The following is an 8,901-nucleotide window of genomic DNA, read 5'->3' on the forward strand; positions in this document are numbered from 1 at the left end:
GCAGGAAGTTAATGGTTCACGCGCGCGATCAATAAAACAAATGCACATCCAACCCATTGATACGTTTGCGTTTTCTTTTTCCTTTTGCGTTTCATTTGCGTTTTTCATCCGTCTCTATGCGTTATTGGACTTCCTGGTGATAAGGGGAGGGTACACACATCGCCGAAAACGCGTTAAGTCCTAGTGTTACCAATGCTACTCACACATGCTGCTTACCACAATGAACCACACACACACACACACGATCAGTCAGAGAACGCCGGGGCCCGCTCCTGACATGTGAGAATACCGCGGGCCCTGAAAACATCGCTCCTTTCTAAAATGGTGTAATGCCTCGCTACCGCGCTAAGACCGGGCATAATTTCTCCTAAGTCGCCCATGTGCGCGCATTACGGACCCCCTGGAGACAGGGACGTGATGGATTGCTGTTGAGGGTCTCAGACTGCACAGGGAGCGGCAGAGAGGGGCCGGCAACACCAAGAATAATGGCGTCTCGCCGGGGCGTCTGAGGGGGTCCCGGCAGGCCCTAAGAGTCGGCAGACAGGAGCCCCCCCCCGAGTCACGGACCGCTGGGAGCGCCTGAGAGTGTGGTGTTAGCAACGGGTACGTGTCAAAGCCGCCTTCCTCCCGCCGCTGGTGGGGCGAGGGGACAAGGCGAGCGCTAATTGGGTCGAGATGTGAAAGTCCCTGTCTGTCATCATCTTCATCTTCGTCTCTGCTAATGCGTGTGGAGGCAGGAGACCAACCAGGGAGCCGGAGGACAGCACAACATCATTAGTCACCGCCGCCGCCGCCGCTACACCGATGCTATCACCGTTCCTCCAGGAAGGCTTGCCTTTTACAATCTTATGGGGTGGAGGTGGCGGTGGTGGGAGTGGTGGTGGTGGTGGTGGTGGTGGTAGAGGTGGTGATGGAGGCGGTGATGGTGTTGGTGGTGTTGGCGGAGGTGTGGGTGGGGGTGTTGGTGGGGGTGGTGATGGAGCTAGGGGTGCTAAGAGCTACGTAGCTGGACCCTGCAGGAGATTTACAAGCAAGTCCCGATTCCGTGCTTCACCGGAACACCTTATCCCTGACTGTGCTCTCCTATACAGCACAGACCCCCCCGTACGATCGTAACGGCAAGAGATCCGCGGCCTGCCTCTGAGCGATACTGAGCAAGATTGCCCTGCCTGCTTATTAAGGTGTCCATATATCCATATCACACTTTGAATGAAAGCTCTTCCCCTAGCAATACACATTGATTTACCCCGATATGAAAAACAAGTTGCCACACCGCTGCACAACAGAGTTAGACCCTCCGCGTAGCGCAATGCTATCGCAGGTTTCATTTGTTAGACGAAATTGAGTGGGTCCCCCCCCCCCGAGTATGCGTAGCAGACGGACCCGGGCAAACAGACGAGCCGCAGACATAATGATGGCTCTCGTGACGGCCGTAATGGAATCGCGGCCGGGGCCCTTCCGGCTCCGCCTGAAAATATCGCCGACCTTGATTTGTATTCCGCTCACAGATTCCATAACCCCTTTCCTCCTCGGGGGAAATAAACTGGGCGGAAAAACGGAAGGAAGAGGGGGGGGGGGGGATTCAGCCGTTTCTGGAATGTTCCTGGAAGATTCGAATGGAAGGAGGGTGTGGGGTTGGAGGGGTGGGGTTGGAATCGAGGGAATCAGCCACTTATAGGGTGTGAGGAACAGATAGCGACAGCGATAACGAAGCAGGTAATGTCCGTGGTGAGAGATACGTCTGTTTTGTTTGCGTGTCGCTCTCTTTAGAGGCACCGTTTCTGTACCTCTTCTCTCTTCATATTAGGAGAATCATTAAGCAGCCATTACATTAGATCCAGTAATGAACCAGTTTTGACAGTCTAAACGGCGACAGAAGAACAAAGCATGTACTGGAAAATGTCCGGGGTAAACGTTCTTCAAAACGTGTTATCACATCAACGATATTGTACGAGGTGCATGCGAGTCAAACGCATGTGTGGCTCCGCCGCGACAAACACACACCCCCGGAAAATAAAACAATCTTTTATGGCAGAGTAATGGCCGACAGTCTGTGATGACTCCCGCTCCGGATGCCCTAATGAATCCCCGACGCCGCGGCTAACGAAGCGAACAAAGCGGAACTCATTAAGCCGTCCAAACGGGGCTCCTTTATCCTGGGGGGAAAAAAAAGACACAAAAAAAAAGACAACCTCGTTGAGATCCCGGTTCCTTCGCCGCCTCCGACCGCAGATCGGAGCTGCTAGCCGCTGCTAGCCGCGGCGCTAGCATGATGCGACTGAGCCACCGAGACGGCATTCATACAGCAGGTGGTTAATTGGCCCCGAGCTGAGTGGTTTGGTGGCGGCGGGGGGTGGGGTGGGGGGGGGGGGGGTTCTTGTTTCTTTTGCCCCCAGCATCGAGGGGACGGCCCGCCCTGCATGCTGCCGCACAAGCTCGTCGGCCCCCCCGTCACCGGCCCCTGAGTGGCCCCACATAATTAACTAAGTGAGATGAGGGCGACCCGTCATTACAGCGCACCGCTGGGGGTCGCTGTAGGGCCCCCCCCCCCCCAACCCCGGTCTAAGAGGTGTGTGAGTGTGTTTGTTTGTGTGTGTCTGCGTGGTTTGTTGTGTGTCTGCGTGGTTGTGTGTGTGAGTGTGTTTGTATGTGTGTGTGTCTGCGTGGTTTGGTGTGTGTGTCTGCGTGGTTGTGTGTGTCTGAGTGTGTTTGTTTGTGTGTGCCTGCGTGGTTATGTGTGTGTGTCTCTGCGTGGTTTTTTGTGAGTATGTTTCTATGTGTGTGTCTGCCTGGTTGTGTGTGTGAGTGTATCTGCGTGGTTTGGTGTGTGTGTCTGCGTGGTTGTGTGTGTGTGAGTGTGTTTGTTTGTGCGTGTCTGCGTCTTTGTGTGTGTGTGTACGTCTGCGTGGTTGTGTGTGTGAGTGTGTTTCTTTGTGTGTGTCTGCGTGGTTGTGTGTGTGAGTGTGTTTCTTTGTGTGTGTCTGCGTGGTTTGGTGTGTGTGTGTGTGTGTGTGTGTGTCGCCTGTCCTGCTGGATTGTTGCAGCCGTTGACGCTGTGGCTGCCAGGGAGGTCACTGATGCAGACAGAGAGCGATGGAAGCGATTAGCCGGAAGTGAGAGGCAATGAGAGAATGAGAGACGCGTGGGTAGGGTTGATGGGGGTGGTGGTGGTCATGCTTGGTTTGAGGGTGGTAGAGGTGGGGGAGCCGGTCGGGGTAGTGGTGAGGGTGGTGGCGATGGCGGTGGTGGTGTTGGTGTTGTGGTGGTCATGGTGGGGCTGAGGGTGGTAGAGGTGGAGGTGCAGGTGGGGGTGGTGTTGGTGTTGGTGGTAGAGGTGGGTGTGGTGGTGATTGTCGTGGAGGTTATGGTGCAGCAGTGGTGATAGCTGTGGTGTTGATGGGGCTTTATAGGTCCTGCCGGTGCTGATGGTGGTAGCGGTGGCGCCAGAGGAGGTGGGGGTGTCCTGGCGATCGGGTGAAGGAGTATTAAGAGAGAGAGAGCCAGGGAGAGGAGTGGAGGACTCCGGGGGCGTCCCCTGTGTGTTAATTGAGGCGTAATGTGATTTGTTTTGCTGGTACTTCTACTCGCTCTTCCCAGTTCATTGAGTGCGATCCCCTGTGATTACTCTCTAATGGCCTGGTTTCCTGTGTCTGTGTGCTTTAAACAAGCCGCGACAGCCCGAGCTAAGAGGCAGAGGTTAATGCCACTGTGACACCCCATAAAGTGCATACCATTTAAGCGCAGCGTTTATTTGCCACCACTGCTGCAAAAGTTATAGAGAAAAATTGTTCCTCCGTAGTCAATTCAAAGACGAGTTTGCTAACCATGCAGGTGATTATACTGTCCGGGGACTCTGTTCTCGGCTCAGTTCTGACCTTTGCTCCTGAGAAACCAATCAGCTCGGTTTCACTCGCTTTCCCGTCCCGTCTCAGCGTCCTTATACCAGGCACGAAATCCATCAGGAAATAATATCAAGAAATGTGAAATGGCTCAGCCTATCCGCAGGATAATTATAATTATATACGTTTTCTAGATATGAATATTCTCCCTAGAGATGTTCTTTGTGTACATCCAAATCTATTTATATTTCTATAGATCTGAGATGGTAGCAATGACAGTGTTAACCTTCTTTAATCAAGCCCTGTTGTGCCATTCAAAAACAGTTATTGTTGACTCATATTATTAACTATACTATATACTATGCATACTATTAACTACTAAACTATTTCTACCAGCACCTGGGAAAACAGAAATCTTCTTAAGGGCCTACAGTTAAGCTAAGGATGGGTTGACGTCACGTTAAGTTAGTTACAGGCGACCGAGGCGATTGCTCTGGACTGACCTTTCTGCGACGGTGCCCCTGCACTGCAGTTAATGAATGATTAATGATCACAGTGGCAGACTTCAGCCTGCCAAGCGGGGGGAAAAACACACTGACATATATGTTATAAGGCCACTATGGAAAATACAGGATTCAACCGCGGCCACTGCAAACCACCGATACCTCTGCTCACGAAAGGTATCCCTTCTGGCTCGCCGTCAACTGAGAGCTGCTGTATGTGCACACATACACATGCTGTACACTCACACACGCACACAGACACACACACGCACGTTATGAAGGGACTATCAATTTACAGTTTGCATTTCTCCAAAACAAGCAATCAATTGTTGTCTCTATCGTAAGTCAGACACACACAGAGACACAGACACACACACACACACACACACACACACACACACACACACACACACACACAAACACATACACACAGACGCACACACACACACACACACACACACACACACACACACACACACACACACACACACACACACACACACACACACCCACACAAACGCACAAACACACTCAAATGAACATGTACTTACTCAAAAAGCGATCTCATCCACGGGATCGTTGGCTCTGGCCTCACGGGTTCTATGGGGACGGGGGCTGAGTGGAGTCGGCTCCGGTTCTGTTCTGCGGCTGCCAGGTTAATTAAGATCCGACCCCCAGATGCGACCCCGAACCGCTGGCCTGTCAACGTGATGGATACCATCTTCACCCAGAGAACTGCCCATAATTAATGACGTCGCCAGCAGGAGCACAAACTTACGGGAGAGCGAGGATGACATTTGGTAAAGATAGTAATGAAAAATATAAGAAATAGGACAGGATTTCTTAATAACAGGGCGAGGGAATCGACAGGGGAGACCAGAGGGAAACAAACTGTTGGTGCTTCAGGAGGAAAGATGTGGAAAAAAAAAAACAGAGGTTGTGTGTCAGAGAACGCAGTGCAACACAAACATAAATATCATGACCTTTTGTCTCTTCCAGTGTCTGAACACAGACCACTCAGTCTCTAGCTTATGCGAGTGCACTGTTTGGGGAGCACGACTCGCTGTCCTGAATATGAGCAGCGAACTTTGGGTCTTAAGGTGTGTCTGGGGTTGGCAGGGCTCAACATGTGTGTGTGTGTGTGTGTGTGTGTGTGTGTGTGTGTGTGTGTGTGTGTGTATGTGTGTGTGTGAGAGAGCAAGAGGAATAGAGAGAGAGAGAGAAAGAGAGAGAGAGAGAGAGAGAGAGAGAGAGAGAGAGAGAGAGAGAGAGAGAGAGAGAGAGAGAGAGAGAGAGAGAGAGAGAGAGGGAGAGAGAGAGAAGGAGAGTGAGTGAGTGAGAAATGGAAAGAGATTCAAAGAAAGAAAGAGAGAGGTGGAGAGAGAAAAAGAAGGAGAAAGAGGAAGTTGTAGATAGCGAGAGAAAGGTGGAGAAACATATATAACAAGTGAGAGGGAGAGAAAGACCATGAGTGACAGCTAAAAGCCCAGTGTTTGTGCGTGTTTGTTGTTGTGGGTGTTTATTTTCGTGTTTGTCTGTGTGAGAGAGACTGATAGATGGAAAGAGAAAGTCAGGGAGCAAAGAATAACGAGAAAGAGAGAGCGAGAAAGGTGGAGGGACAAAAAGTGAGAGAGAGCGAGAGAGAGAGAGAGCGAGAGAGAGAGAGAGAGAGAGAGAGAGAGAGAGAGAGAGAGAGAGAGAGAGAGAGAGAGAGAGAGAGCGTGAGTGAGTGACAGCTAACCGAACAGAGGATTGGAGGGACTCTCACTTCAATCAAGTCTTAAATATGTGTGCCTGGGCGACATGACAAGATAACGTCCTCAGCCCTGAGAGTTTGTCTGGGAAGAAGACAGGTAGTCGAGTCCGCCTTTCTCCCTCCAACAACAGGCTTTGTTTAGCCGGAACATCTCCGTGCTGAGTTCGCCCAGCCGTCAGCCAATTAAAGGAGCACAATGCCGAGAGACAGTGCTCCATTGATTCCTTAGCAGGGTCCTTAATTAAGGACCCTGCTCCTTAATTAAGTCTGAGCAGGGTCAGACGCCATTTTTGACTGAAAATGGATCCAGTTGCCCCCGTTCTAGCTCCAGTTCTCGCTGACAATATATATGAATATTAATGTTGGCATTGTAGCTTATTAGGTACTTAGCCCTATTATCAACATCGTGGTTGAACATACTTTGAATGATTTGCTTTCAGGGTCGTGGCTTCATTCCTATTTTAAACACGTTGAATCCATCACACTATATTAGTCAAAGTTATTATTACATCAATAATGTGATTCACCATCGTTTATCACGAATGACTGATCAAAGCTATTTCGCGCGAGTTGCTTTGCACTCTCGAGAGGACAGAAAAACAATCAAATTATGCTATCTTATTTGCTTAATTACCGATTTGACACAAAAATAAATAAACATTTTCACTTCATCATGGCAGTTCGTACACTCAATCAAGATCACCTGGGGAAATACTAAAATGGAAATAAGTTTACGAAAATATGTATATTCCACAATCGTACCATTACTTTAGTCCAAACACAGTTACATTTCTGTCGACAACGGCGAATATAGCCGCAGAAATGAGCCAGGGCAGATTGACTGTGGAGCGGTACTGAGTAATGATAGAACAGGGAGTCTTTAGTCGACGGGCAATCAGACATCATAGACAACTTGGTGGGTTTATTTTACACTGATGGGCTTACACTCATTTATTGCTAGCGCCTATGGAAGGGAAAGATTAGACTTAAGGAACAACATTAGCCATTGTATTAGTATACTGGATGAGTCTGGTTTTGACAGGTCTAGTAGTTGCCTGTGGTGGTGCTGGTTTCCTGCCAGTGGATGTGCTTATCGACCCATTTGCTTTTGCCGCTCATTTTGTTTAAATTAAATATACGACCCAGATGTATTATTTATATAGGTTTTTCCAGTCCAACGCAGGCGAAAAAATCAGAGAGTGTGAGGCATAGGATCTGCTAGTTCATTTGAGCAGTTGCTAATGTCGACTTTAGTCAACCTAGCGGAGAGAGAGAGCTTGCTTTGGGTTATCTTTTATTTCACCGTTTATTTGCCATTACAGTACATTAGCCCTTTCCTGTCTTTTAGTAACATCACAAGTGGGAGTGTCCTCCCATGTATGAGTCCACTGGGTAGGCTGGTAGACTGATCTATCCGGCAGCGTCCATCTAGGCGGACACTTGTGATGACCCCAAAACACACGAAAAGGCGGATTTTCAAACGCCTATGGGCCTCACAAAGTGTTTGTGAAAATGTCTTTGCTATATTTGACGACTTTTAGACTCAGTTATTTAATGTTTGACGTGGGTTTTGTTTGACATTCTACCCTATTCTTCTCCTCAGGTGCAGAGGAGAAGAATAGGGTACGACATTCTGTCGTACCCAAAATGTCCGTCTTTTCTAAAACCTTCACAACTGCCCACAACGATTGTGTGTTTTCTTTTTAGAAAATCGCTGGAATAACTGCTCTTGCTCAAACGGGAGTCTAGGGAATTGTTTAGAAAAGAGTGAAGATAGAATAAGAAAGACCGAAGGGTTCTCCAGTCGGGGCCGGGCGTCTCATTGCCGATTCGGTACAGGACCTAGGGGTCGTCTTGTGCTGCGTTCGTACTAACACATGAAGCCGAGGAGCGAGAACACACACACGGTTCACGGCTCCCTGGCACGAACGGCTCTGAGTGCGATACAGCCCTCAGGGTCAGTCCTAAGCGTGACGCATGGCTTGACCCCTGACCCCTGCCTCGCCCAATCCCCTCTCTGCACAAACCCTTACACATACACACACACACACACACACACACATGCACACACACACACACACACACACACACACACCACACACACACACACACACACACACACACACACACACACACACACACACACACACACACACACACACACAGACACACAGACATATCGATACATCATTGTGGCCTTCATCTCCAAAAAAAACCGAATGAAAGATTAATTCTCTCTGACCCACGACCTCTCCCCAGCCCCCTGCCCACCTCTCTTTTATCCCCCTCACCCCCTCGCACTCAGCCCGGCAGCCAATAGAAATCCGGCTTTCAGGTAAAAACACAAGAGCAGAAGTGGTGAGTTATCCGCAGGAAGGAGTGGCAATTCTCCCCCTTTGTTGTGGTTGTGACCTTTGGAAATATCACAGATTAAATCTTTAATTATTTATGAAGGAGGCGGGCGTGTGTGTGTGTGTGTGTGTGTGTGTGTGTGTGTGTGTGTGTGTGTGTGTGTGTGTGTGTGTGTGTGTGTGTGTGTGTGTGTGTGTGTGTGTGTGTGTGTGTGTGTGTGTGTACGTGTGTGCAGTGTGCAGGACGTTGATGTGCGACGGGGAACACCCTTATCGCCGGAGATTTGAGGAAAATATCTGCTGTGGTTGTTTGTGCCGATTTCCTCTCTCAATGTCTCGGTGATGATATCTTATTTAGTTATTTAATGGGAAAACACGAACAAGGTTGCTAAGCTCAAATGTCATTAATATCGGCGTGTATGACATTTATTTCCGGAGATTGCTTTATTTAA

Source organism: Gadus chalcogrammus, chromosome 15, assembly GCF_026213295.1.
Source record: "Gadus chalcogrammus isolate NIFS_2021 chromosome 15, NIFS_Gcha_1.0, whole genome shotgun sequence".
In the NCBI taxonomy this organism is placed as follows: Eukaryota; Metazoa; Chordata; class Actinopteri; order Gadiformes; family Gadidae; genus Gadus; species Gadus chalcogrammus.